Below are 25,718 nucleotides of genomic sequence, written 5' to 3'. Positions count from 1 at the left end.
AAGGATAAAGATGCGAGACTCTGTTCAGTCCAAAGAGCATATGCTGAACATTGAGCTGAACAGGTAGGCAAATACATGCCTATTATTCCATGAACTTTCTTACACTTTGTGATGTTTCAACTAAGTAGTGCATTATTGTGAAGTAGAAGGAAAGTTAGTTTTGCTTTTCATGTGAAAAAATAACAAATCAGTGTTGAAAGAGGGCCTTTTAAAAGTTTGCTTTGTTGACTTGCAACTGGGCCGGAAATCCACCTGCTATCTTCCAAATGACCTGACGCATACAGCTAGAGTTAAAATGAAATGGTTTAGAGTGGGGGGGGGGAATTAGAATGGCCTAGTCAAAGTCCAGAACTACATAAAGTTGGGGAATTTAAGGTGACAAATTGTGTTTACAGACCAAGCACTTTTTTCAAGACACTGTAGTTTTAACAAACAACTTGACATTAGAGGTGGCGGATCGGTCAGAAAGATCGATAATATCGATACCAAGTCGGTATCGGATCAATACTAGTGTGGTAAGATCACAACTTTAGCTTCATATTGTCTCTTCAAATCTATTTTTTTTTTTTTTTTGCGTCGTAGTTTCTCGACTCTGCCTTAGGAAAAGATTTGTTGATTTGCTCTCAAATTATTTTTTGCACTTTATTTTGAAAACAATGCACACAAATTATGTTAATATGTCAAAGTATTTTGTACAAACCTAGGAACTTTGAGGTTTGAACACGGGAAAAAGGATAAATGACCTTGAGGTCAGAAGTCTGAATATGTCTCAAACTTAAATAAAAAAGCATCAGTGTCAGCGATACAGGCTGGGTATTTACTTGGTATCGGGTCGAAAGCAAAATGTGAAGTTTTGCGCATTTATTTCTTAATAATTACAACCTGATACTAATCCAAGCGGGTTAGTAAAACTGGGCTCCTGGATTTATTTGGTGACTGGAAGCTGAATGTCTGGTTCCAAATCAAATAAATGGAAACTTGATGGATAAACAGTTTTTCCATAATGTGGGTCTGAAGGCAGTAAAACAACTTTATATTTTTCTACTAAAAGAATAAGTTGCTAGGATTTGGATTTGGAAAATCTTCCTTGTTTTTTGGGGGGTTTTGTTGCAGCGATAGAAGTCCTCATTTATTTAAGGTGTCCAACCAGAACGCCTGACAAAAAAAAAAAAGCGAGCAACATCGCTCAAAGAAAAACTTGTCCAACACACGTTGCTGCGGAGCTGCTTGTGCGTTTTCACGACTCCATTGTTTTGTTTCTGTTTTGTTCTTTTCGCAGGCGGCTCTGCGCACAGGAAGAAATGAAATAATTTACACCGGCGCTTTCGCTACCTTTCCGTTCAGCGGCGTTTTGAGTTGATTTGATTTTTGTTTTTGCCGCCCCGTTATTCCCACAAAGTGCCTTTATTTATTTTTTTTCGTACATTTTTCTCCTGAGAGAAGCTTTGATGTTGCTCATTTTCTTCCGCTGGAAACCGTCGGTTTTTTTTTTTTTTTTTGTTGCTTTGTTTTTGTTTTCGTGAAACAAAAACCGACTTTAAAAACACGCTTAGAGGAACACACAAACACAAAGCACACGCTAACCGTCTGCTCCCCTGGTGACAATCCAGTGTGTGAGCTTGTAATTAGTGAGCGTCCCACCACACCTCAACTTCTCTCATTAATCTCACATGAGTGATTAGGCTGCCGCGACGTATGGAACCGCGGGAGGTGTGAATCTGGGTGTGAAACTGTTGTCATCTCATATGTTATCGCACTCTTGGGATTGTCGCCGAGCGGAGGGCTCAAACCGCGGCAGGCACAGCCCATTGGCACCTAATCATGCCGCTAATGATAAGTGATACACTCGCCTCCTTCTCATTACAACGGCGTCGCAAGGTCAGGGTCTGGCGCAGCTCCCGCCGCTCCCTCTGTTTTCACTTGTTTTTGTATAAACCCGGAGCGGAGGCTGGATGAAAGTTCCCCTACCCCCCCCCCCGGAGTGAGGCCCTCTGAATGTGACACTTGACGGCTGATTAAAGCAAAGCGTCGGGGGTAGCCTCCGACTGCGACGCTCTGATGAAAAGTGATCTGAAGGGTCTCGTCAGAAGACGTCATGCTGACCGCTTGCCGCCGCTGTGCCAGATGCTTGTTGTTCGACGCAGCTCGGCATCAAAACTACGGCGGCGCTCTTCCCTGCTGGTGCCGCGCGGCGAAGACGCAAACCGGGGTAATTAGGAAGCGAGCAAAGGCCTGAACCGGAGCACAGCTCTAGGCCTGCTAAGCGACATTGGGAGCAACCGCAAACTTCAGGGTATGTTATTGAGACTTTATGTAAACCCCCACAAAAAGTTACATTTTAGACTCCAGAGCTTTTTGTTTCACATGTTTGCTGTGTTGCAAACTACGTATAGAAGTTTTTATGGCTTTGTTTCAGCAGTAGCTTTAATTCTTCTTAGTCTTACGTGACGATGGGATGTATGACTAACAGTTGTCCTGCTGACCGATTCGCCTACCTAAATGGTAAATCTCTTGTACTCGTCCAGCCTTTTATCTAGTTTAGAAGACCCCAACGCGCTTCACACTGCATTCAGCCATTCACCCATTCACACACACCCCTTCACACACCGATGGTGCCAAGCTACTGGACTGCAGCCACAGCTGCCCTGGGGCAATCTGACAAAGGTGAGTCATGAGTGCCATGTACCACTACTAGTCAAGGCAGTGAATTGTCTTGTCCAAAGACAAAACGACAGATGGACAGAGTGGGGTTCGAACCAGCAACCCACCAGTTACAACACACACTCCTACCACCACTGCCACCAAAGTAGGATCTCTGCAGCTCCTCCAAAGTTACCATGTTGGCTGGTGCTTTGATTTATCGTCTCCTAAGCTTGACTAGATGAGCTGAACTGGGGCGATGGTGGTGGGAATTCATCCCATAGTCGCTGGGTTGCTGGTTTGAATCCCGCTCTGTCTGTCTCCTTTGTTGTGTCCTTGGTCAAGACACTTCACCCGCTTTGCCTGACCTATGACCTGTCGTCACCGGGTCTTGCCATCTTTGAACTTCTTCATACCGGACCCCGGTGTGCCCTGGGTCAACGGGAAGCTGTTTTGTGTTTTTGCAGAATACACTTTACATATTTTGTGTTTACAATCAATCCTGATGGAATGAATCACATCTTGTTTAATTTAAAAAATAATAATAATCAAAAGCTAGTTTAGCTAGTTTTTTCTTTTCTTTTCTTTTTTTAAATGAGGTAAATTCAAAACATAAATCCAAACCAAATCATTTCCTTCTTGATTAAATCTTAAGATGGGCTCCCTTTGGAACTGCATGGTATTGATGAACAAAGCTGGCTTGTGAAATAAGGCCCCGGGGCCCCATCCTTTGGCAGAGCGAGAGGGATAATTCTTTGCCCCCGGGGTATCGGAGCAAGATAATCCACCCTTTGCCCAGGGATTACTTTTCCTTCCATTCGATTTATGATCTGCGCATGTGACGTGTCTCAACTTGATGCGCTGCTTCAAAGGAAACATTCTGGTGCCATTTCTGCAAATGGATCAGTAAATAAATGTACCAGGACATCAGGAAGAGCAGTTCTGAGGATGTTTTAAAGCCAAGTTTAAAGTTCATTCCTTTTAAACTCCACTTTTTTTGTTTTATTGCCTTCTTGCCGTTTTATCCGTTTCTGATCTGTACCATCTTATTTTGTCTTGTCTTTGAAAGCGCTTTATAAATAAAGTTATTATTACTTTTGTTATGAATAATCCTTTTACCAATGGATATTTGTTATAATTTAATTATCTTGATTATAATAATGCATAAAAGTGAGTGGAAACAAATTGCTTCTTTTAAAAAAATGGGAAGGAAAAAACACACTTTTTTTTTTTTGGTGGAATTCAAACCCCATAAGGATAGAAAAAAGCTCCACAAGCCGAACTGAACGCCTCAATTACCTCCAGGGTACTGAAGAAGCACTGCAGCAGGCAGATGTGGCAGATACAATATTTAAATTGACTGTCAGCGGAAGAAAAATGTTGCCAAGCTCCTATTTGATTACATATTTCATAAAACACAACCACAAACGGGTCCTCGAACGCATCTCTGCCTCTCTCACCCCGAGCCGCAGATGGAGCCGCCGCCCTTCCCGTCCGCGGAGGTTCGGCTCGCGGAGCAGGCCGACAGGATGCAAGCGGAGGACCACGCCGCTCAGAGGTGATGAATGCTCCGCCGCTCGCGGAGTCTCCTGCCGCGCGTCTGTGGCGGCAGATGAATGAGGAGGAGAGGCCGCAAATTGGGTCACGCGAACGGAGCGTTTCTGGGTAACGCGGTGAAAACGCCGGAGGAGCGCAGTCGGGTCGGCGCACATGTCTACAACTGGGGCAGAGCGACTCTCGGCTGAAGTTGATTTGCTTTTCTCGTGACGGGGCTCGCCGGCTGCTGGCGCTCGGAGAGGTTCTGCTTTAATTTGTGAAGACGTGAAAAGATGTTTCGCGGCACGCAGGGAGTCGTCGCTTTGAAAGCCGCGGCCTCGAACAAATCCGCGTCGCTCCGAAAGTTCTAGAAGGAAGGAGGCTCAACGCCGCGTAGGAAAACGAAAACGGCGGAAGGCAAATTAGCAGCCGTCAAGTGAATTTATGCGAGTTATTTTAGCAAAACATAATACTGATTGACAGCAAATATGCTTTTCCGTGCACTTATGAGTGTCTAAAGTCAAATTGAGCTTAATAAAGTACAAACACAAACCTGTCACTCTTTTAGATGCAAGTTTAGAAACAACTTATAAAAAGCAAACTCATCCAGATTTTTGAAGGAAAGCACAAATTTCCAATTCAGTTTGGAGGAAACTGTGCCTCCAACTCTAACTTAAAATCAAGCTGGGCTGAGTAGGAAATTTATTCATTTATTTTTTTTTGGTTGGCCATAGCCCAATGATAGGTAGTTTAATTTTTCTCTCAAAATCAAACAAAAGAGTTAATCATTTCCTTTTTATCAAATAAATTAAACTATTTTTAATGTTTCAGGGTCAGGTTCTAAAAAAAATGGTGCCTATTCTGATTTTCATTTCTTACCTAATGGTAGAAGTAGAAAAAATAATCAGTCACACACGGTTTCCCCCAGTATATTACAGGCCTGGCGGCCCGCCATGCTTTACTAGCCCCACCGCCAGGCTAAGCCTTTCTTGTTTAAGTTTTTAGGGAAAAAAATAAATAAATCGTTTTTTGGGGGGTTTTTTAAAGCCGTATTGCAAGTGACTCTGTTGCTCTGAGCCAATCTGCACTGGCGGAGCAGATTTATTCCTAAAAGCTAAAAGATATGTTTATAGAAGACAGGCTTATAGTTTATGCATTTAGAGCCAGACCAATCACACCGCTGGCGCCTCTGCGCGTTGCCTCATTCGCTGCAGCAGTTGGATTAAGTTAGCCTCTTCGTTGATCGCTCGCGCCTCCTTTCACTCAAACTGGACACAGGCTGACCTGTATGGATATTTACATCAATCCCCTGTGAGGAATTATGTTTCTTTCCAGAGTTTGTGATCACGGTAGGAGTTTAAACCCCACCGCGTTAGCTCTGGCTGTGCAGCTTTATGTAAACCTCAGGAATAACTTGTAGTGGCTTTCAGAGGTGCGTTGAGCGAGCGGTGAGAATGATTTATATTTGTGGACAAAGAATTTTGTGCAGCTTTTACATCTCAACACGCTGCCCAGCGTGTTGCTCTGTCTACGCTGATAAAGTTTATGTCCGTGGTCCCGGTTGGCCGGAGCGTTAGTGGTTAACGAACCAGCACTGACCTCATCATGCAGATTTAACCCTCGTCTCACAGTATACATTTATTTTTATATATATATATATACTAGCCCACCCTTCAAATATCACCACCAACCACCACAGATTTTTAGTATTATTTTTCCGGTTATGATGCATCAAACCATATCAAATGCCTTGTCCACTTAGTCAGACAGAGGTAATGTGAGCGGCCGCACGGAGATCTGAGAAGCTGGACCAACCGAAATAGTTTTCTGTGTCCCCTTGTTAAAAACTCAACAGACACGAAATTGAAGAGCTACTAAAGCCACATTAGCAGCATTAAATTAAATCTCCCGTTTGTTGAGCGTCTCTGCGCAGTGCAGCGGGTTTAACGATTGCAGGGCCGGTCCAAGGCTGTATAATATTCAGAATCTGACATAGGGGCCAGTCGTGCTGCTAAAAACATCAGCACCTCTAACAGCTTCTGTGTCAGATTTAGTGAAATCTGGAAGAGGGGGAGTAGTTTATTGGCCAACCTCAAAAGCGATAAGTTATAATTGCAGTTTACTAGTTTGTATTTGTGGGCAAACAGAGCTCAAACTCAAAGATTAAACTCACAGCATCAGATTGTTGCTATGGTAACAAAACAATCTAAAGCCCCTTTTGCACAGTACAGCTAGACCCGGGCTGACCCGGGTCGTTCTGGCTTAAATACAGGGCTGATCGTGTTTGCATTAGCACTTCCAGCCCGGTACCACCCGGCTCCCTGGAACCCCAAGAGCTGCGGTTCCAGTCGGGCCGGCCAGACCGGGCTGGTTTGGAGTTAGCTGTTGATTGGTTCAATGGCTGCGGGGGCGGGACAAAGACCAGATCTCTGGGTCAGAGGAGCACTAGACTTTCTCGATGTCTGTCATTTCAATAAGCTGCATCAATAAATTCCCGTCATAATCTATTCTTACCCTACACTGGGATTACAATCGCCTCTTCAGCCAAAGATTTTAATGGTAAATGTAAATAACATTTCTCCAATTGAAGCGATCAGAAGTCGTAAAGGCTGTGAACGAGGGGATTTCAGCTTCTGGCGTCGCTCCAGCGGGAAAATCCCACCAGCCGCAGCGGTAGTTCAGCGGGCGAGTTCAGCTCAGAGACAACATTCAGATGATTTTCTCTCTTTCTTCCGTTAAATGTAAAGCTGAGGTAAATGTTTCCCTTAGCTACCTCGCTCATGAGCGCATTCAGAAAGAGCGGGACGGGAGAACCAAGAAGGAAACTGTTGTGCGGTCGCCTCGGTAGCTTTAGCAAGACTTCGCTTTACGTTACGATCCGCCTTAATACAAAAGTGGAAAAAGGGCTTCACTATAAATATTGTTCTTTGAACTTTTACAAAGTAAACTTGCCAGCTCCTTAAAATCTTACATATAAACGTTAAGCAATTTAAAATCTTTTAATTTATGTGTGCTGACACCACTAAATCAAATTCAGCAGCATTGATCATCTCAACAAACAAATGTTACATTTATGTATCTGTGCTCTGTGTTAAAATATTAGCATTTATGGCACCTGAAGCCCTGGGGGCCTTATGGAGCTGCTGACTTAATTTGAATTAAACAGAAGTGCAAATAATTGATAATCAGTTTAATTGTATTTTTTGATTTGTTGTTTTTAAGACTAGTTGTGGGTTTAGATAGCGTTTCACTGGCAATGTTTTCCCGTAACATATAATTACCCAGTAATATTTTTACATTTCCTGTCTACTCAACATCTTTTAATACAAAAACACGGTGGACCGCCGGTGGACCGCCTTGACGCCCCGACCACCGGGCTTAGCTAGTTTTCTAGGGGAAACCCTGGTAACATTTGTCTGTGGCCGAGCTGCAATGCAAAGAATTAGAAACTCGTAGGTGAGCATTCACAAAGCTATTATTACTCTCGAAATATGTACAGACTAGAGTTTGGGGAAGGTTCTGCACTAATGATAGCATGTTAGCCAGCCACGGTTTTTGTATGACTTGTTGATATTTTGGCACATGACATACAAAGTTAAATGGGTTGACAAAAAGTTGTTCTCCTGTTTCCTAAACATAGCACTTTACTTTAAACACAGCACAATTAAAGATGGGATAATACGTATTTTCCAGAATGGAAAGCCTAGGAAACTCCAGCAGCCAATACAGTCTCTCTTTTCACTGTCCTAATCATTATAAAAGGTGAAAAATGTTCAGATTGATAAGGGAAACTCTGAATTGTCCCACTATCTCGCAGTTTTACAAGCTGTGTGCATGGAAGCAGGTCGGCAGCGCTACAGCTTGCTGGGAACGCATGAGATGTAAAATCACAAACAGCTGAAGAAACAAGCGTCACAAGTGGAGTTCAGTCAAGGACTTCGATTCCAGCCGTTTGAATCAGCCATGATCGAGATCCAGTTCAAGTATCTCTGTTAATCTACAAGGAGTGATGTGTTTTATCCCTTAATAATCCCCCGAAACTTGCAAGACATGCCCCTTTCAATGCCTATTATCTGGAAATACTGTATAAAAGGTTTTCATATTACATTCCAATGGTTCTGATTTACTCTCTCATGTAGAGCTCAACTTTAGTTTAGTTTAATTAATCATACATTTTTAAATCCATAAAACCTCATTGCCTATGTATTGTGTGATATTTATGGCTGTGATTTCATTTCGTAATGAGCTCAGAGGTTAAACTCTTCAGACTGGGTGGGTGAGGCGAGGTGGTCAGCCCGCCGCTTTTACCTTTCAAGACCGGTAATGTAAAACGCTGTCCGTAAATACACGCGACGTTTTCCTTGAAAGCGTCAATCATTAACGTAACCCTGTGACATGAGAGCTCAAACCCGTCGACAGAAATAATATGACTGCGTGTGTGCACATGCCACATTGTCTCATATTCTATCACATATCTGGGCTGGAGCTCATTGTGTCAGTCAGCCTAAGGGCGGCTTTCCAATCTGGTCTAATTTCATTAATATAGGCACGTGGGTGCCTTTTTTTTCTGGGTGGTGGGCGCTCGCATCAGGATGCGTGTGTGTGTGTATGTTTGGGGGGTGGGGGCTGAGGGTCCTTTACCTTGGCACAGATAAGAAGAGAAATTAGATTTGAGGGCGGATAGATCTTGTCGGCAGCCCAAGGCGCCTCTTGGCAAAGGAAGCAAAGTCAATACAGAGCGGAGCCTTTCTTTACTTCTTAAGATTTACAGTATCTGCAGCTCCACAGTCTCCTACTTCACTAGATGAATGAGTATTTCATTCGGTGCCAACTGGCGCACCACGAGTTGAGCTGAAGGTCATTGTGACTTATTTCCAGCTCAGAAACCGCACGGCCGGGGACGGGAAAGCACTGAAATCTCAACCGCCGAACTGTTTCAAGAGACGTTCGCGTAGACGACTCCGACCGTCTTGGGTCGACGGTGGCGCCAAAGACGGTTGAGGGCGCAGCTGAACATGGAGGGGAGGTGAGGGGGGACGCAGACTGTTGTCGAATCTTCAGGCATATGGCGGGTCGCCCCGTGCCTGCCAGCTAATTGAGTCCTAATGAATCATTGGTTTGGCGTGCTACATGCCCCTTGTGACGGCTGGTGTCATTGATGCATTGAAGATGCCCGCTTCGCTGGAAGTGAGGCGATAGGAGATGGGGGCGAGGGGCAGTGGTTGACTAGGACGAGGACGGGGCGGACACCCCCGGCTTCACACCGAACACTTCGCTCCCTCTCCAGATGTTACACACCACCGCACAGGGCTCACTGCGCAGTGGAGGCAATTGTGCAATGGGCTGGCAATTCATTGCCCCATTTGACTCCAATAACACAACGTATGGTGTCGGGGTCGAGGCGCGTTCATCGACTCGACAGGGTCACTGAAATAAGTAACGCAGAGGTGCAAAAACAGTCGAGCTCACCGAGCCTTTTGCATACTTTAAAGATATTTCTATGTTGACCTGATTACATCCAACTAAAATGTGACAAAAGGGGGGAAAAAAGACACTGATTATAAGCAATTACTGGTCAATTTCTTTGATTATTCAGGCGATATCAACTCCGTTATTGTTATTTCAATGGGTAGTGCAGAATAACTGCGATACAGGTGAAGGACTGCAAACCTCATATTAGTTGCGTGATTGGATACCGGCGAGGCATTGTGTAAATTCGTATGTAATACGACACAAAACACAAATGGAGTTGCAATTTTCAGCCTCATTATGAACAGAGGGAAGACAGACAGGGTAATATCCTGTATTCTGTGGGGGAAGTAAATAGTCAACCTTTCTCCAATTTTATTCTGAAATTATGTTTCTAATGGGGTGTTTTTGTTTTGGAAAACAAAATGTTTATTTAGCCATGTTCCAATATTAAGTTTGATACCTTGCGTTCCTGCTTGTTAGTTTGAGTCGCACGCAGTTTAAAAAGGGAACACGGAAAAAGTCATGAGGTGCTCTGTTACCTGTGTTGGTCTAAGCTAAAATTCTATGAATACAAAGGTGAGTGTTTTAAGGTTGACATGCTGTATGTATGTTTGAGAATCTTCATTTTGAAATTTAACAGTTGGCAAAGCTAGTTTATGAAATCATTTATCTGGCAGATGTTTAGGTAACACAGAAGAAAGGGTAAAAATGACAAGATGTGAATAATATGCCAGCACCGGTTATTTGATAGTCACTGACATTGCAAAATTTGTCACAGCACTAAACAAGCACTTGAGTTAAAATAACTCAAAGGCTATTTTAGTGTTTACTGTTTATAGGTCTGGGATTATGGATTTATTAAACATTTATATTTGAAAGAAAACCGAAGGTTTAAAGAGCATTTTCATATTTAAAACCACATTAGTTTGAGAAACAGCTACAAATATGTCACTCATATCTTGACTGAATGATTCTTGTCTCATTTACCTACAGTTTATATATAAATTTGATTCTTATGTGTTCTTTAACAACGTTCTTTTTGTGAACCTGATATCATATTTTCTTCTCTTTATTAGTAAAAATGTCATTTTGCAAGAACGGCAGAGAAATTCTCAATATTGGGTGGCTAACAGCTAGCATAGAAGGAGTATGTGTATGGGGTTTTTTTTTAGCTAACTTTAGCCATTTAAGAAAAAGGCTAAACAAAAATGTTCTTATTTTTGTAATGTAGCACTATTTGAATGCTAAATGTCCACACTTTCACAAGACAATGTCGCTTTTTTGTCTGCTAGATGCAGAACAGACTGATGGAAAGCAATTAACGCTAATGCTAGAGCTGGCAGCCTTAATCGTGATAATTTTTTACTTTTAGCAGACGCCATTGGGCTAATTTCCCCTACATAGCGCTGTATCCCATAGATATGAGCATTTAAGTTTCTGTTGTTTGAATGGGCTAAAATTAGGAAGTACAATATTAAGTTTGACATTTAAGTTGGGGATTTATTACCTACTCATTAAAACGTATAAGAATCTTCAGAAAATCCATTAGATCTTTTTATTTAGGCATGAAATGAGGCTTAAATTTCACGCTTAAATAGTTGCCACTAAGGTAAGAAAACATCCACTCCTGCTAGCTTCTGGTGTTTGGCAGGTATTTATAGCTCTGACTCCAATCAGCACTGAACACGGCATCTTGAGTGGAAAAAGTTCATTTTCAATCAGGTCGCTGCTTTAATAAGCGCAAGGCCGATCACAGGTTACTTTCAAACATAAACAGGGTTTAAAACAGAAGCATTGTGGGGAAAAAAGACGACCACATCGATGAGCTCTCTGCAAACGGCTGCCGATTCAACCTTGATCTAAGTTTTTAGAAAGTTTGTTCATGAGAAACTAATCCAGCACACATCTCAATCTAGACGTCTGTAGACATGTTGTACCTGTTGTTCTGGTCTTAAATGCAAAACAATGAGAACAGGCAAAGAAGCTAATCAGTTTGGTAGGTGTTCCTTTAACAGACTTCAAATTAAAACTCCCCTACTTTTAGTAGACATGTTTATCCAATTAGAGGTTCAACTTGTTCCTTTAGATGTTACTTTAAGACTTTATGATGTTATTTATTTTACTACATCAAAGTGAAAATTGAATGCCCCTTATATAATTCCAACATCTGATCTTGTAGTGCCCATCTCGTTTAGTCGTCATGACCCCATAAAGGTCATTCACCCCCTTTATGCACCTCTACCTGAGCAATTCCTCATCATAGCCTCTGACCTTCATCCGCCAACGGCCACATATTACTTAACTACTGCCAAATAATAACCAAGAACTCATTATGTATGTACTGGTGACCTGTCCAGGTTGTACCCCGCCTCTTGCCCAATGACCGCTGGAGACCCACCATGACCCTTCAGACGATGGATGACAAATGATGTTGCCCGTCCATTAAAACTGCTTGTACAGTCCTGGCAAAAATAAGTTAACCATTTGAATCTAAGCATGTATACAAGAGAGTTGGATGAATATTTTCTAGTCTTTTCCAAAGCAAAAACTCATTTTCAAAATTGAACCTAATCTCAAGAGACACATGCCAAAAATTGTAAACGGAGTACAACTTTCCACTGCAGGAGCCAGGTGGTGATTACCAAAGCTCAGGATAATGTGATCATCAGCAGGCGTGACAACCCCCATAACAACCAGCTGTTGAGATAGTTTGTGGCTCCACAGAGTACAGGTGCCTGTTAAACACCGTAACAAGGTGGAGAAAACACCAATGACCTTAGAGCAGGAAGGCTTTCTGCTGAAAATAAATTGGCAAAAGGTCATAAGGTCACTTCCAAACAATCAACAGCCAATCATTCAGCTGTGACAAAAATTATTCACCTGTGGGAACATTTAAGGCGGTTGTCAGTCTTCCCAGGATGTGACTTCCCTTAAATTTACCCAAAGGTCAGATTATGCTATGCTTTCAGATACTGTAAAAAAGCCTCTTAACTTTAAGCAACATGGAAGCAAATTTCCACTGACGATATAATTTTGCAAGGTACGCGCTTCAATCACACGAGTCACATGACCAACAACCGGATGTGACTACTGCCGGAAAAGACAAAGAAGAGGACAGGAAGTGGTAGGAAGGTGATGATGCGGCAAGTTTTTTAATGACTTATCACGTGAAGAAATGTAATCATGTGTGATTTTAATTGCGCTTCTGATTTAATGGAAACACCGCGACCACAAAATTGTTTGGGTTTTTTTTCAACATTAGCGGAAAATCAACAAATTTTCCGCACATTTGTAATGGACACGCATCTATTTACCAAAATTACCTTTATTCTTCTTTTGGTTTTCCATCACCAGGAACTCCCTGCCACTTTCCATGAGTTTAGTCATTCCATGTCATCCCAGGACTGGAAAGAAAATCCATTCAGTAGGCTAAGTATTGAGTAAACTTGAGGGAGTTCGTGCAGATATAAACTTGTCTGATGTGAGAGAGAGAAAGAAAAAGAGTATACGGTGATAGAAGACCAGGCCTCCAGCTATTTCAAAGTCAAGAGACAATGTCATGTTGAATTGAAAATATCGTTCCAGAATATGCTCAGATACAAAAAAAAAAGAAGGGAAAAACCACTTTTAGTAATTCACAGCAACTGCAAAACGGGGAGGAAAAAAAAGACAATCCTAATTGGATAAGATATATTTCCCCTGAGATGCATTTGCTGCCATGAGCTAAATTAAGTGTCTTGATTCCAGAGGGAGGCCCAACAAAAAAGCTCTTGCTGGAGAAGTTAATGCTCTCTAGTGTTTTGTTGAGCTCCATCTTAAGCCCTGCCTCTCACACTGGCCTGTGAAGAACTGTCTTGGGATGACAACTGAAAATTGCGCGGTGTGTGTAGATTGCAGTGCGAGTGTGTGTATCCATACATCTTAGAACTGAGACGGCGAGCGCAGATTATGATCCATGGCAAAACACCCTAAGTAAGGAGATTATAAGGAGGGCGAGGGGGGAGTTCGGCTGACCGGCTAAAGCGGCCGCGAACTTTGGCATGCCAACCTTTGCTCCCTTCCAACTAATCTACGACATCGTTTCAGCATGACTTCATTTCAACAAATCCTGCATACATTACACAGCAGCATTATTGGACCACATCCTGGCTCCAAGGCTGCAAGCTGTTACTACGCTCAACACTTTCACTATACTGTTACTATACTGAAGCGGCCCAGGCTATCTTATGTGGGCCTGCTGCTACACAGGCACTCGAGCATAAAACACGGGGCATCGTGGGAGACATATGGCTCGGTAATGAACTTTGCAGTTGCACTGGTAATGTTGGCTCTTGATCACGTGCTGGTTGGGATTTCCAGACAAAGTTCCAAACAAGAAGAAACAGAGAAGATAAATGCTAAAACATTCAATCTGTAAGTAGAGTCATTTTGAAAACGTTTTTTGTACCTAATGTCAGTTCCTGGTTTTTTCTTTTTTTACATAAAAGAGAAGTATGGTCATCAACTTCCTTGCATCAAACCATCTGTCCCTAACTTTTATCATATTTGTAGTAAACAAAGTTCATTAAAGTTGGTTGACGAGTTTCTAGGCCAAAATAGTGGGAATTCTTAGTTTTAGGATTTTTTTTTTAGATTTGACCTGCTAATCCGCAATCAGAGCTGATCAAGGAAAGACTGGCCAATTCTGATCTCCTGCCCACTGATTGGTGCATGTTTAATCTTGAGAGGGTGGAGATCCCATGAGATCCCAAAGTTTACTGATAGACTGATAAAAATAATAATAATAGAATGTATTATGGGGGAAGTGCGTCTACAAAGGAAGAAACTCTCAGAAATGACAAGTGTATATGATAACCTTACTAAAATAATGGCCTAAGTTATATTTAGCCAAAAATATATTTTGTAGGGATGCACCGATTTATCTGTGCCAGTTTCCTTAATTTTGAGAGATCGGGGATTGGCCGATTTTTACAGGTGAAGCTGATGTCATCCACCGATTTTATCTACCTCAGCAAAAGTTAAAAAAATCAACCACTGTCCTTTTCTGCTCTCCCTTCAGAGAGGTTTGACTGACAGACTGGCCCACCAAGTTATTCCTGCATGTTTACAGAATATGACCCCACTGCTGCCAATTCAGCAACTTTCTCGCTTTATTGAGCAACATTTCAGACAAAAAAAAATAAAATTGATATCGGCCAAAATCAGAATCGGCAGGTCAGGCTTTTTTAAAAGGTCGGTGATCGGCCAGAAAAACGGCAATCGGTGCTGCCCTAACATTTTGCCAATAAAAAGTGAGAAATAATTTTTTTTGACTTAGGCCATTATTTTAAGAAGGTGACAATGTCCATATTGTGTTGCAAAAATATTGGAGAATGTTAAATATCCAAAATTATTGTACAATTAATATGACAATTATTATGACAATGCAAACACAGTTGTTCAGTTCAGCAAGCTAACAGCGCATTCAGTTTCCGGTGTGTCACAACCAACATTAGCGATTGGGTAAAATCAGATCAGATTTGTTTCTCTATAGCCCAGAGGCCCAGCTGCTCTGTACGGAGTAAATAGCGCTGAACAAGAGGCTGGTTTTTATCAAGCCAGCATTCATGAAACCATTTATACATTTCTATCCATTGGTGTGCAGGTGTTTCTACCAATCTACTGCAATTTGCATAAGCTAAGACAATTTTTGTGGGTAGGGAATGAAAACTAGCATTAGCATTAGCCCTGTCGCCCACATCCTTCTAATCTAGCTAGCTTGGCTACAACAAGCTAGCTGTAGCTAACACACAGCATCCTGATTCCCAAAGGCACAGTAGGTATGTCTAATACTACAACATATCATTGATTTAGTTGTCAAATGAAAATATGTATAGATTAAAATACTTTGCGTACTGTATCAAATATATTGATTAATTTAAATACAAAACTGCTAATTAGAATAATAAATGAGCAGTTTTAGCCCGTCAACTCTTGCCCATTCTCTCTCTCTCTAATTCACGCACAAAAATGTTGAGCATATAAAACTGTCTGCCTGAAGGGGGACAACAAATTGAATGGGGTGGCCCCTGCCCGCCCCTAGGGCCTCCTTGGTGGGCTGTCAGCTGAACAGGATGAATCTTTACCTCCACCCGAAACTTTTCAGAAGCGCTCGCGGGAGTCGGAGAGAGACTCGTGCCCCACCGGCTTTAACAGATGCGCAATTTCTGCGTCGGTGAACAGACGCGCTCCCCGTCCACAGGTCCTCACAGCGTCTTCCCCCCCCCCCCCCCCCCCACCACCATCCCCAGCCCTCTTCTGCACTGAAATCAATGATTCTCCCGAGGTTCTGCGTCATCGTTCAGCCGTTCACCTATAGCGTCAGAGCGCGTGAACATGCAGTGCCTTTGAAGATGACTTCCTGCTGTTGCAGCAGAATATCTCCTCATTTGAATATTTGTGGAGCAGAGGGGTGTGTAGGTGTGTGTGTGGAGGAGGTGGAGGGGGCTAACCTTTTTTTTTTTTTTCTAATACTTGTATGATTAGAAGAAATCTTGTCGCCTGGAGCAATGAAGCAACAGGGCCGCGCGCGCTGTTCGGCTCATGTACGTCAATCATACGAACAGGGCAAAAAAAATGTCAGCCTCTGATGTTTGCGCAGTCCAATACGGGACAGCAGCTTGTTTGACAGGCGCTACACAGGACTCCACATCCAGCCCCAGCGCAATCACGCATCGGGCTTCCGCCTGCATTTCCGAGCGCATAAATGTCTCATTTCTCCTCCGCATGCGTCTCAGTCGGCCAGAGCGGACCGGTCCGCAGACCGTCTCTCCCCCCGCACCACCACCACCACCAGCAGCAGCAACAGCAGCAGGAGCCCCGATCAGCGGCATCCAGCAGCGCATACAATCCCGACGTGTCGGCTCAGCATCCTCACCCAGCTCTCCACAGTTTCTCAAAGACTCGCCGGCGACGGAGAAAGTCACAAACGAAGGCGCCACTTACCTTTTTTTTGCCCCCCCCTCTCTCTCTCGCTCTCAGCGGCTGCTCCTCTCTGAAGAGTCCCATGTATGCGTTTTAATCCACATCTGTGTGTCCCACCACCACACGCACACACTTCATTTGTGCGCTCTATTTTCTCCCCCCACGGTGAAGGAGGAAGAGAGAGAAAGAGAGAGACAGAGAGTTGGGGGGTGGGAAGAGGAGGAGAGATCGAGTCTAAGAAAATCCATGTTTTAGTTCCGTTTTACAGGACGCACAAGGTGAAATCACAATGACTTTCCCTCTATGCATGCTCAGAATTTCTCCCCATCTCTCTGAAATCCTCTGTCTTGTCCTCCTTTTCCACCCCTTTGCCTTCTTCTTCTGCGTCTTCTTCTTCTTCTTCTCCTCTCCAGCTCTGAAGTTGCCTGGTTACCCCTGTTTCTCATTCAAGGAGGCAGAAGCGCAGCATACAGCGGCCAATCATAGCGGCAGCCCGAGAGATTAACTATTTCTTGGCTCCGCTTTTCCACTTTCAGGCTAAAAAAAAAAGAGGAGAGTAGGCGGGGAGAACTGGGCCCCCGGTGACGGGAAAAAATTAAAATGCACAGAGAATAATATATAGAGAGAGAAAGGGATGAGGAGGGTTGGGGGGGGCATTCGTTGGATGGGGGATGGGGGCGTAGGGGATTAAAGATTTCAGAAAAATAAAAGGATTCTGGAGAGGAGGAGGGACCAGTTGCCACTTATCAGCACAACAAAGAAGTAAAGTGAATAATATTCCAGCTTCACAGGCTGTTCTGCAAACTTCAGAGACGCTGTCCTCCAGAGGACAATCTGTTTTTAAGGAGCAGACATCCGTCTCATTTCTGAAGACCCTCCCAAAAAGCAATCCATCAGGGTCATTGATCATCCCTCCTTTAACCAGCCATCCATCACGTAGGAGACCCCCACCACCACATCCCCCCACCCCCCACTCACCCCTGTCCCAGTCCAGTCACCTCATCATACGCTGTATTGATTTCAATTCCATCCCTCCCTTTACCAGGGTTAAAGGTGCAGAGGGGAGGATGCCAGGTTCAATCACTGCGACACTGCACACATGGTGGGGGTGTGGGGGCACCTTAATGATCACCTGCCTTGATGGTCCGCTCAATGAATGGGGGTCTTCCACATCCAGGTCGGGCCCTTTGACACTACAGCGTAGAACTGTCTGAGACAAGCGCACACCGCTGGCTGCGGACTGGCCTCCGCGGGGTGCCGGACGGAGCTGCCGGTGCATTATGGGGGAGCAGCAGGGGGTCCTGACAGCGAGACGGTGAGCTTCTAGAAGAGACGGAGAACTGCTGTGCTGGGATGAGGAGGGACTGACGCCCTGGGAGCACACAGCTCACAGCTAGGAGCATTCCTATACAGATATCCCATGCAGCGATTCGTACCTTTACGCAGACTTTTAGGTCTTTAATGCAAGCAATGCGGTCCCAACGTTACGGCTGCGCTCCAAACACACACACCTCGGCATGTTTGACTTTGATTTTATAGGCTGACGAAAAGTAGGCCACCGTTGCGAAAAGTGGAGAGAATTGGAAGTGTGGTTTTCAACGTCTCTATACAAATAGAAATCTGGAAAGTGTTGATATTTTCTTATTGGTATTTTGCCTCTTTTCGTCTAACGGTCCTAGATAAATCCTTTGCAATTACTACCCTGCAGATGTCGCCTGATTAATAAATGCAGCTCACCTGTTCGTCCATCCATTGTTGAGAGAACATTAGTGAACAAACATCATACAGACTATGGAATAAAGTTTAAAGTAGCATTACTTTAAACTTAAAACAAAAGAGCATTGTTTTAAGACAAAAGAGCATTGTTCATCCATTTGAAATTGAAATAAGTGTTGCAACACTTTCAAAACTTTAAAATCAGGGTTCCTGCAACTTTTGGATGTGTGTCTGTCAACACACCTGAAGCACATAATTAGGTCACTAGCAGGACTCTGTGGATCCTGGGTGCATGAGAAGGCAATTCAGTCCTTGGATTTGGGAGTGTTGGACTTGGGACATGTCAAAAGTTGTGAGACACGACCCTGGAGGACTGGAGTTTGAGCATTAATCGGATACAGTGAGATGGTCTGGTCTGGAGGCGCTTCAGAAATCCATAGTCAACGTAAGAATCTGTCAACAGGTCAACTATTGGCTATGAACTCCCCAAATCTGAACTTTTTAAAAAGTCCAGATTTCAACCCTAAATACCTACTCAGTAAATATTTTGAACCAAAATGGTGCACATAGGGACACACATCATAAAACGCTCAGGATATACTGAAGGTTTCAATCTGCCTCCAGGATTTTTCCCAGTGGGACCTGCCCATCATGATGAGATGCTTGAATTTTCTCAGCTGGCTTCTTTCAGCGTGGTGGAGTAGCAGCCCTACTTCAAGGTTCCCCATATGATGGAGCTAATGTTCTCTCTAAAGCCGAGTCCAATCACCAACAAAGGAAAGTCATTTCACCTGCCTGTACCTTTAATATTGTCTTTTCAATCACGATCCATTGCTCATGAGCACGTAGCAGGGGCAGTATGAAATTAAAAGTTTGCTTTTTGCCTTAGTTTTTCCTTTACCACGATAGATTCCACCGGTAGAATTTGCCCTCCACCCCTGAGGAAGCAATCCACCTTTGTCCAGTTAAGAACCATGGCCTTAGACTTAGAGAAACTTACTCCCATCCATGCCACTTCACACTCTGTGGCAAACTGAAGTCCACCATGAAGGTCATGAATTGAAGACACCAACAAAGCAACATCATCTGGAATACCAGAGGTTAGCTATCCTTATGCTTTGTTTCCACTTAGCGGTATGGCATGGCTCGATGTGGATGGTACACTGCTTTGTAGTCTAGAGTATTCAGGAGAGCATTTCCCACCGGCAGTTTAATTCTCACTCAGGCCGCGTTAAACTGAAATGCCTAACACAATAGTTTGTCTTGTGCCTGTTGCAAACAGTGACATTTTTCTTTCCCCAAATCATAGGACTGTGTTGTTTGACACCAGTAGTTCTGTATTAACCATGTCTTATGGACTTAGAGCTGAAGGGGAGCTAGGAATAGTGTGGTACAGATTGGTTGGATGGGCCACTTTGCGATAAGAGTTCTGAAACCCACCGGTCCATGCCTAATGAGGCGTTAGTTTCTCAAACCAGACAGAGCACTCTCCACAAACTCCACAAAGAGAACTGAAGACAAAGGGCAATCCTGGCAAAGTTCAGCACAGACGGAGCACATCCTCAACTTCTATGCCAAGAATGTGGACCCAGCCCTTGCTTGGAGTGTACAAGGACCAGATCGTCCTTGAAACCACACGTCTTTGTCATTGCCATGTTCCCGAGGGGGTTATGGGTGTTTGGTTCTCCAATCCACATGTCTTCTGTTAATCTGCCGAAGGCTTGCACTAGTCCCTTTGCTAGTTTTGTGGCTGACGCTGAGTGAATATTTCTAAATCTTTCTGCAGAAATTGAGACAAAATAATGAATATCCTTTGGGTATTTTGTATGCAGTGACGTAAGCTTTGAAAAAGATACAACTTCAAAGACGTTACTTTATTGTAGGAAAGATAACCCTATGACATTCCACATTTTGAATTTTACTTGGGAGTAGCTTTAAATTCTCACACTTAAAATTGCAGTGAAAAAAATATTGCTACTCATGCAAGTCTGGGCCCTAAAGTTTTCCTCCTTCCTTTTTTTAACAATTTATTTGTCCATTTGTTTGCCTGCTAAGCTGTGTGGGCGTCATATTGCAGCGGTCACTCAGCGGATTACAAATAAAAACAACAGTGTTGGGGTTCTGACCGCCCAATGGGAGCCGAGTGTGTGTGGGTGTGTGTGTGTGTGTAGGGGTGTGTGTGTGTTTGGGTGCATAAGTGGGGCTGTAGCACACCAACAACACTTAGCGGGCTGATTGACGTGCAATTCTTGGCTTGAGCGCAGCTTAATCCTGCTGCTTTCACAGATGGACTCAGTCTTCCTCTTTTTGTCTGAGTGTCACCAGCAGTGGCAGGGGCATGTATAGTTACACACACACACTCACACACCCACCCACCGTACAGAGCCGTGTACTTTTGTTTACCAGGGATTGATGCTGCTGTGTGGGTTCTAATCCCCTCCCTCCCTTCCTCTTTTTTGTGACCTCCCCGGTGTTCCCGTAAACACACACATTCGCGCGCAGATGCACGCCGGCATCTACATGTTGGTCATTAGAAAAACAAAGGAGGTCAGTGTCAGGCAGCGAAATCAGGCAGCTGGGTCCTGTGAAGCGAGAGTTAATCCTCGTTTTCAAGGCCCAGAGACAAAAAGAAGCCTTGCAGAAGAGATACGTCATGAGTTGCACATGAGCAAGTCTCCGTCGTGCCACCTTGTCCTTTCAACCGTCTGCAGTCTTCTCAGCAACACAGTTTTTTGCTGCTCTATATCAGGTGTACTAAGTTCACTGTGTTGTATGAGTAACAAGATCACAAGGTGAAAGGTTAGCCTTTTCTGCTCCCCGCTCTCTCCCTAATCATATTCCGCTTCTGCAAAAGCTTTGATTTCCATGTAGATGGAGCAGTGTTGATAACAGCGGGGAGCTGCCCCCTGGAGAAATGAGGCGGAGCGATAAGATAAGGCAGGCAGATCCCCATCCAAACACACGCACAAAAGACAAAAAAGGGAAGCCATCTCCCCACATGGCGGTTAATCTCTATTCAATCCGCAGATTAGAAAAGTCAAATTTCTCATCCCCAAAATCCAGAAAACGATTAGTCATTTCCCAGAGGGGAATCGCTTAACTGGGGTCCAACCCGTAAACTCTTGGAATGAGACAAGATCAATAACCGACTCCTGGTGACAATGACGAAGAAACAGCTCTGTGAAGGCGACGGGTTCCCCAAAATGAAGCTAGATGCTTTTAGCTCACAAACTAATGCTGATTTGTCGAGGGTTCTTGATCCTCAACAGGCAGCATGGTTTGCAAATAATTGGATCACTAATTCTCCTTCCATCGAACAAGAGCACACCCACAGCCAGAGCGTGGTCTTGTGGAAAAGGGGCTCCTTTCTCTGTATTATGCAGAGCTCACACTGACATCTATGCTAATGGACTGTTTTAATCAAGTCTAATCGCATTGTCCAAACAGCGTGTGAGTGATTAGCATTCAGTTAGGGCCGTGTGGCAAAGCCCGACATCGATACGTGACATGTGACCTGTGACCCCAGACTGCTCCAGCTGCAGAAAAGTTTATCTCTCTCCAGGTCTGTTAATTTCCTGCAGCAAGAGTAATCAGAAGGTACGCAGACAGCAGGGTGGGGTGAAAGGCACTGTGGCAACGCAACGGGTGAAGCCAATCAGAGTAAGACAGCTGCTTTGCTTTCCGGACATGACATTAGCACACAGCAACTCAAGAAACAAGACTGTATCCAAGGCCCCATTGAGTTGGCAACATCCAACTGTTGGTCATGGTAATCTATATCCAGTAAGCCCTCACATTGTGCCATGACAGGACTGGATGTAGGACAGAAAAGCCAGAACAGTTCCTGTGAGCTAGGAGCGTTCAGAACAATACCCCAAGTTCCAGTACCCTCAATGGACTCTGAGAAGGATGCTACAACTGGCCTTGATGTTGGATATAGATGGGCCCAGTGTCTCCAGGAGACGAGAGTGTTCTGGAGGACACCAGAGTGTGAGAGGCTACGGTCTGATATCAAGACCTAGACAAAACCCCAGCTGTCTCCAGTAGAAAGTGTTGAAAACAATAGATTATGTCACTCCATCACCATTTATTTCTTATAGAACTTGTGCGATGAGGCGACAATTTCCCTCCTCCACCCAAGTGAAATTCATGCATGTGAAATTTTGAGCTTGTGCACACACAGGCTAGAAAGAAAGTTGAAAATTGTCAAATTTTTGTCGCTGTCGTTGCTACTGCATCCCGTGTTGTTTTCACACTGAGTGGCGGAAAACCTTCGCCTTTGGAAGGTTGTTTGCCTGTTCGTCAGTACCATGTGTCAAGCCCATAAGGAACTACATGTTTTTTCTAAATGAAACGTCAAGGGGTCCACCACAAGGCTGACATTGCAAAAAAGTTTTGGGTTTTTTTTTTTAAAGTTTTTTTATTTGGTAGTAGCTCATCAACTCAGCCTCTATCCTGCAAACAAAATAGCACAATTTTTGTCACATCAATGTCAATAAGAATTCATTTTGGCACTTCCAGATGAAGTATGCATGAATGGCTGTGGTGTAAAAAGCTTTTCAGACACCTGGACTAGATAAAGCACTATATAAGTACAGGCTTGGTAAAAAAAAAAAGAGCTTTGTGTCTAAGGAGACCCAGCCAAATGCATCAAATGACTCAGTTTGCAGCAATCCCTCCTGCTGACCGAACATGTGGATAGTTTCTCGCATACGAACTGCAGTCTGCCACGTTGTTGTTCCAGATCTAGGAGGCTTTTTTTCATCCTGCCTTTATCCATTCTGTTTTTCTGTGTTACATCCTAATCAGCACGTTAGAAGTCAGAAGAGAAATTGTCCCATTTTGAATGTGCAGACGTCTAACGCAGAAGCCAAGAACTTGCCTTCATAGTCTTTGATAAATAAGATGAAAGTGGCTCGTTGCAAAAGTACATAATGGATTTGGTATTTCCAGAGAACAGCTGACGCTTCTTGAATGCAATTAGAGCGGCGAGATCATCCGTGATAGTCATTTTCATACGAATGGAACACTAAATTGTTGCGTGTGCTTTAAAATGGCAGCTGCTCCATCACATGCCTGACGTGTAAACTCTTCGCACCAGGACTGAATGTGTGAAGAGTTTGCTACACTTCATCATTCGCTGCTGTGCCGATGCTCACCAGCGTTTTGAAATGTGTGTCAGCATCGTGTCACACCGTCAGGCTAGTTGAGGCTCATCTGAAAACCACAGCAAATCTCTGTGTGTTGTCACAGAAAATTCTTAGAAAATTCAGCACCTTATCATTTCGTGTTCCCGTTGTTATTTTTCCATATTCCATAAAAATGTCCTCTCGTTTTCTAACCAATCTCAGAACTCTAAAATCTCCATAATCGCAACAAGCATAGATTGATATCTTTTCAGATCAAAAACTGTCCCTGAAAGGGCCCAACACAGCAGGTTGGATGAAGATAACACTTGGTCAGTACTCAGACTCAAGGTGGGACGGTTTATTAGCTGCTGATAAGAAATAACAAGAACAGGAAACATAGCAGATGGGCAACGGAAGGTGCCAGTTTGGATTTTGGGAGGGGCTAAAGGGTGTTTTATGCCCATCTGCTGAGCCTGCTTTCTTAATTAAAAGCTTTTAACGTAAAGCCCATACATCGCGTCTGAACACTGTTTGGATACAGAAGAAGAAGGTACAGAGATTTTTAACAGCAGGTTATTCTTGTTTGGTCAGTTTTTTAGGGTTGCTTAAAATAAGTTGAGTTTCACGTTATACACCTCCTGGTGCCTTTAAATTCTATCGTCCAGCCATGTTAGGGTAGGGTTAGGGTTAGGGTTGCCAAAACATAGTGTTACAAAACTGTTGAAATTGGTGTAGATAACCTTCCCCCCAAAAAGGAAGGATTTTAACTTGGTTAATATTTAAAGTGAAAATAAAATTGTTAAGTACCTTCTTGAATTAGCAAGAAGGTGCTAATTCACCCTGATTTTAATAGAAATAAAATCATGTCTTGAAGAGCCGTCAAAGTGCAAAGGAAGAATTCCATATTGGTCATTCAAGTTAACATGAACTGTATACACAGCATAAGCAAATTATAGAGAACATTGGACATAGTTTTTGCAAAAAAACAAAAAAAAAGGCAAATGTTACCAGTTTTATCTAACAGGGTTTGACTTTCAAGAGACGACGTGAAACAGGAAGTTGAATTAGAACACTTGATGGCAGTTTTTAGCAATCAGTTTTACAGATGGGGCCATATTGGTGTAGATTTTCTCTTTATTTAAATAAAATAATCATTTGAAATAGTAACTTGTAAAATTGGAATCATTCAAATTTGTAGATCTGAACACAAACTCTGTAAGAGTGCAAAAGAACTTTTTCCCAGCAGTGCAGCAGCTTGGACGCGGTTCAAACACAAACTCGTCTGTATCCCGCTTGTTAAAGGACGCTTTATACTTCACAGCTAGGTGGCTATTTAAAAATCCCATCACACACACACACACACACGCACGCAGGCACATTTTTCACCCACGCATCTCCGTGATCAACTTGTCAAACGGGCCCGATGACAGAGACTGCGCGACAGGGTGTCATTTACCATGTCAGGAAAAAGCACAAAAAGAGGGTAATTGAGGGTTATGCAGAGGAAACAAAGTTTGCAGGTGTCAGCGTAACTTTGTCTGCCTCCTCAAGACTGTGATGAATTTATGCATGGGTGGGTGAGACTGCCAAGTCAAGGACAAAAACTCCATATAATTACCCCATAAATTTAGGGAGTGATTAATTCCAAATTCCATCATTTCATTAATATGCAAATAGACAGCCATTGTCTCACCATGGGACGCACTAAGGAGAGTGACAAAGTTTCACTGGAGCTCCTCCGAACGCCTAAAAGCAGCGGCCGCAAACACGAGCGAACCCACGACTGTCTTCGTTGCACGCTTGCGCCGTCTCTGCGCGCCACTGGTTTTCTGAGAACGCTGAGGGTCCCAGAGTGGTGACTCATGCGAGCCGACTCCTTCAAAGCAAAAGAAGCGCAGTCACAGATATAATTGGATTTCATTTCAACCATGTGAGAGAAGAAAAAAAAAGACTCGTCGTCCTCCACCTTTGAGAAAATGGAGCCAAAACACAATCTCTGTATTTACTGCACTGCGCAGAGAGGCTGCGCTTGTGCTCGGGTGTGAGGTTCACGCTAAGCGCCTCTCTCTGCACGTGCGAATCTGTTCTTTTCCAGCGAGTCAGTGTGGGTGCGTATTGCGCGAGCCCCTAAAATCCCAAGACGCCATCACAAGTGTCAAATGAGTCCAAATTGAGCCAAAAGGGGGGAGAAAGAGAGAGATAGAGATAGAGAAGAGGGCTTCCCTGATGATTTTAAAGCAGCTGCTTTTGAAAAAGAACAAA

The 25,718-nt window shown here is 43.6% G+C and overlaps 1 protein-coding gene and 1 long non-coding RNA gene across 3 annotated transcripts in view; one reads left to right on the top strand and one right to left on the bottom strand.

Annotated features, from left to right (window-relative positions):
* Positions 1-17,111, bottom strand: part of LOC116721135 (disabled homolog 1-like) — a 67,300-nt gene extending 50,189 nt beyond the window's left edge. For both annotated transcript variants that reach the window (XM_032564674.1, XM_032564675.1), the window contains exon 1: positions 16,633-17,111. The gene's annotated coding sequence lies outside the window, so the exon portion shown is untranslated. The remainder of the gene's footprint in view (positions 1-16,632) is intronic.
* On the top strand, positions 3,963-8,227 carry LOC116721160 (uncharacterized). Its single transcript, XR_004339536.1, has 2 exons — positions 3,963-4,198; positions 7,994-8,227. It is a non-coding gene; the product is annotated as an uncharacterized LOC116721160 (long non-coding RNA).
* Positions 17,112-25,718: the final 8,607 nt, after the last annotated feature.

This window comes from Xiphophorus hellerii, chromosome 6 (assembly GCF_003331165.1).
Source record: "Xiphophorus hellerii strain 12219 chromosome 6, Xiphophorus_hellerii-4.1, whole genome shotgun sequence".
In the NCBI taxonomy this organism is placed as follows: domain Eukaryota; kingdom Metazoa; phylum Chordata; class Actinopteri; order Cyprinodontiformes; family Poeciliidae; genus Xiphophorus; species Xiphophorus hellerii.
Note: the sequence above shows the minus strand (reverse complement) of the source record. Positions and strands in the feature narration are given on the sequence as shown.